We start from the raw sequence: 5,219 nt of genomic DNA, 5'->3' as shown, positions 1-5,219 counted from the left end.
TTTCAAAGTTGATATTCAAAAGGCGTATGACACGGTTGATTGGAAGTTTCTCAAAAGCAGTTTGATTGGTTTCGGTTTTCATCACACTATGGTTCACTGGATTATGCTTTGTGTCTCCACTACCACGTTCTCTATTTGTGTTAACGGGGAGGTTCATGGTTATTTTAAGGGTAGGCGTGGATTAAGACAGGATGATCCGGTCTCTCCTTACTTATTCACTCATGTCATGGAGGTTTTAACGGCCATCTTACATCATGCGGTAAGGATAGATTCTTCTTTCAAATTCCATAACAAGTGTGAACGGCAACAAATCATTAACCTTTGTTTCGCGGATGACTTGTTTATTTTCTCGAAAGGTGAGATTGCTTCGGCTAGATGCATTATGAAGTCGCTTGACTCGTTTTCTAAAATGTCCGGTTTGTTTCCTAGTGTTCAAAAGAGTACAGTTTATTTTTCCAATGTGCCATCTTATGTGAAGACTGCCATTTTGAACCTTATGCCTTTTAAGGAAGGATCTTTGCCGGTAAAATACTTGGGTGTGCCCCTCATATCCTCGCGGCTTCTGTACAAGGATTGTTAAATCTTGGTGGAGAAATTGGATAAACGGATCATGCATTGGAGGAATAAGTTACTCTCTTTTGCGGGGAGGTTGCAACTTATCATCTCGGTTTTGTCTTCTCTCCATATTTACTGGTCGTCTGTTTTTCTGTTTCTAAACCGCGTTATCGTTAATTTGGAGGCTAAGATGCGAAATTTTTTATGGTCCCAAGATAGTGCGTTCCAGAAAGGTCGTGCTAAAGTCTCATGGAAAACGGTGTGTGTTCCTAAGTATGAGGGTGGGTTGGGGATTCGTCGGATAGGTGACGTAAATACTGCTCTTATGGCTTCGCATATTTGGAGTATCCTTACAAACCGCCGATCCTTGTGGGTTGACTGGGTTCATGCGTACAGGTTAAGGGGCAGAAGCTTTTGGGCTTGCAAGGTTCCGTCTACTTGTTGTTGGTCTTGGAGGAAATTGCTTCAGCTTCGTCCTGTTGTGAGAAGCTTCATATGGTCCGATATTGGTAATGGCGTTATCACCTCTACTTGGTTCGATACCTGGAGCGAATTAGGCCCTCTCGGGCAGTTTATTTCTCCCCGTCTCATTTCTAATGCGGGGTTTGATATGTTTTCTAAAGTATCTGATGTTTATGCTAATAATTTATGGAGATGGCCAGATGCCTGGAGGGACCTTTTCCCGGTGCTAAATCAGCTTGATCGCTTGTCTTTGGATCCAAACAAGCCTGATAAACTTAAGTGGCGTTATAGAGATGAGATGCATGACTTTTCTTCTTATCGTGCATGGGATTCGGTGAGGCACCAGGAAGAGCAGGTAAATTGGTCTAGTATTGTGTGGTTTTCGCAGTGCATACCTCGTCATGCTTTTCTAATGTGGCTTATAATGAGACGGAAGTTGCTTACTCAAGATAAAATTTTGAGCTGGGATATATCGCGAAGAAAGAACATGAACATGCTATGTTGTCTTTTATGTTACGCGAACCACGACTCTCATGATCACCTTTTCTTTGAATGTGAGTTTTCTTCTCAAGTGTGGGGTATGGTTCAGCATAAGGTGGGCATGGATTTGGTTCCGACAAAGTGGAATGATATTGTTACGTGGTTGCGTGATCGTGCCAAGTCGAAATCCGTTAATGACTATGTTGCGAGACTGTTAGTGGCGGCTAGTGCTTACTTCATTTGGCAGGAGCGTAATGCTAGATTGTTCAAGAATCAATTGCGTCCTCCGGAAGCTGTTCGTGATCTTATTACTCAACAAGTGAGGTATAAACTTATGGGAGCGAAGCTGAAGGACTGTGCTAATGTTCGAAGGGTCCTCGGGAAGTGGGAGATAAAGGATTCCGAAATGCTTTATGATGGCAGCTGATTAGGTTTTGTTTTGCGCTAGGTTGTCTAGTCATTGGTTGTCTAGTGGTGTTCTGTTTATCGGTTGTTTTGGGTTTGGTTTGTTTTGTATTTCTGGTTTTTACCGTCATAGGGCATGTCCTATGATGGAACTAGTGTAGGCTTTCTACACTACTTGTGTTTTTTGGTTGTGAATATATAAAATCACCGGGGTAACCCTTTACCCAAAAAAATTGTAATTGCGAATTACAATTAATGAGGAGAGATAGTGTCAGACAGGAACGGGGCCGTGCCCAGCGGACACGGGGCCGTGCCCAGGCCTCTGTTCAGCCTATAAATAGGAGTGCTTGGTTTCATTGCAACTCATCCCTTGGCACACCACCTCTCTCACACTTCATCCACCACCCACCACCATCACAACACCATCATCCACCACCATCATCCATTGTCCATCATAGAGTGTGTGAGTCGTCTCGGGATCAAAGATTGATCGTAAGAGTTCTTGACAATCAAGGCCATGTTTGCCTAAGTCTCTTACATCACTTGGTGAAGACAAGTGTTTAGTATAATACTTTTTATTTTTAATCTTTTGCACTTTTTATTTGGTTTTGTATTAATGACTTTAATAACTAGTTGCTTATGTTGAAGGTGACTTTTCCTTATCGTTTGTCCGTGGTGTCTTGGCATTATTTTACTGTCTATATAAAATAAAAGATTTTCACCATTCATTTCTCCACGGTCTATATGGAGGTATGTTGGCTACCTGGTCGGGGGTTAAGGGAACGGTTTGGTAAGGGTCTTGCCCTTGTTCAGCGTTTAGAGGTCCTGCAAGGGGCCTGGGTCAATTTTATTAGGATCTCCTTCAATACCCAAAGGTATTAGATGGCGGGGATCCAAACTCTTTGACCCCCTCATAAGTTAACTAATATTAATACTATAACCCGGCTATTTAGGACTGTATCCCTGCTGACTCAGACTACTTAGTCGAGGGTAATGTCACCTCCAAAAGAGGGGCCTACCATAATTTGCATTAATAACTTAATTCATTATCTTTCAATAATCCGACCCTTTAGGATTGTATCCTTGCTGACTCAAACTACTGGGTTGAGGGTAACATCGCCTTCAAAAGAGGGGCCTACTACAATAACTAAGATAATCTCTTAAACAAGTGCAAAAGTGCAAAAATAATCAAAGGTTATACTAATACACGAGTCGGATCCAAGTGATTCATCTTGTCTATCTGTTTTTATTTTTATTTCATTTTTCAGCATTTAGTTAGTTTTATTTTCTTAGTTTAAAATCTTTTTCTAACATTTTGATTTGATTAGACGTTGAGGATAAACCAGTACTAAAAGCTCTTGTGTCCTTGGACGACCTCGGTATCTTACCAACACTATACTACGTCCACGATGGGTGCCCTTGCCCATATGTGTGTTTAGTGTTAGTAAATATCGTGTTTTATAAATTTAAAACTTGGCTAAAAGTGTAAAAAGGGCTTAAAATATATACCAAAAATATATTACACTTCGCACACATCAACACAAACATTAGTGACAAACTTGATGCACAAAGCACAGTTAGCACATTGAGCGGATAACCCAGAGGCATGCTGATAATGCCAGCACCTAGACAGACAATGTTTTTGAGGCCAGTATGAGCCAGAGATATAATACTACACTAGTAGGGAGTGTAGGGAGGTAAGGACCATAAAACTGCGTCACTAGGTGATAGTTATAGTGCCGGGAAGTGCCTAAAACACACTTTAAATACAGAATTATGCACTTAATAAACAAAATTCAGCATTTAACTATGCTAGTAAAGTGCAAAAACTTGACAAAATGGTCCTAGATACTTTCCAAAGTGTTGGGAATTAAATGTGTCACATAAAGTAACATAAAAGACACTTTATGGATTAATTAAGCACTTTAACGGAACAACACCCAACCGAACAACCGCACTTTACCCGGAACACAAAAATATTGTCAAACACATTGTTTTTATTTTTCTGAGCTAGTTAGGGTCCCCGAACACCCTAACACACTATATAATTAATAACACACAAAAGACACTAACTTAACACATTCAAATCTAACTAGTTAGTAACTATACCATTGAAAACCAACCCCATACCCCCCCCCCCCCCCCGTGGGCGACGGTTACATGGGTGACCCACCCATTGAATTCTTTCAATATTTTATTTGATGATGTTGGTGGATAATGGAACATTTTATACAGTGGTTAAGGAGTGATGATGGATTATAAGAAAGCACTTAGGATCATAGAGAATTCATTCACAAACATCAAACACTCCAAACTCTCTCCTCTCTTCTCTTGTTCGGCCGCCAACAACCACCACCATACCACCAGCTTCAAGTTTTCTTTCATGCATTCTACATACATCCAAAGGTGCTAGGGATCCTACAAACAAGCTTGGTGTGTTCGGAAGTTCAAGGACCGCTCTCGTTTTCTTTTAACCACCGCTTTTACACTCTTGAACTCCCCTAGCCTTATGCTAGTAGTAAGTGTCTTAGATCTTCATCTTCTTCATATTTTTGATGGATAATAGTGAAAAGAATGGTGAAATATCAAGAAACACTAAGAACATAATCAAGTCTTGAAACATAAACTAACAAAGTGATGAAGTATGGTTAAAATAATGAAGAAATCATGTTATTCTTGTGTTGTTATGCTTGTTGTATGCTAGTTGAAATGATATGGTTCATCACATGGACTTGCTAGATCATGTTTATGAACATGAACTAGCAAGATGTGAAAGTTAGAGAGATGTGGATGATGAAATCATCCACACATAAACTATGAACTTGGGTAAATAAAATGTTTTCTTGAAAAATAAAGATCAAAATGAGTTATAACCTTGTCGATCTAAAGATCCATGAGTGGTTTTTCAAAAGAACCAAGTGAAAAGTGTGAGTTTCGTTAAAACTTGGATCTTACATAAAGTAATCGTATTTTTAGTGGATAAACAAGTGTAGAAACACTTGTGTAACAAGAAAATTTCACAAAGAAATATTTTTAGAAATTATGACTAGAAGTTGTGAAAATACAAACTCTTTAATAAATAAAGTTTTTAAAGAACCAATCACATTTTTAAAGGTAACAAGACTTACTAAGTATGCTAGTAAGTTACTACATGTTTTTATAAATTTTTCAAGTTCATAAGTTTATGGTTTATGCTTATTTTTGTCAAGATTGGTAATTAGAAATTGTATGATGATTGTTTGAATGATTTTACAAAAGAAAATGAGATGCTAGTAAGCATGGACGCCTCCATTTACAAAGTAAACTCTGGCAATTTT

This window comes from Helianthus annuus, chromosome 9, assembly GCF_002127325.2.
Source record: "Helianthus annuus cultivar XRQ/B chromosome 9, HanXRQr2.0-SUNRISE, whole genome shotgun sequence".
Lineage (NCBI taxonomy): Eukaryota > Viridiplantae > Streptophyta > Magnoliopsida > Asterales > Asteraceae > Helianthus > Helianthus annuus.
The sequence above is the reverse complement of the archived record's forward strand: the minus strand, read 5'-3'. Positions refer to the sequence as shown.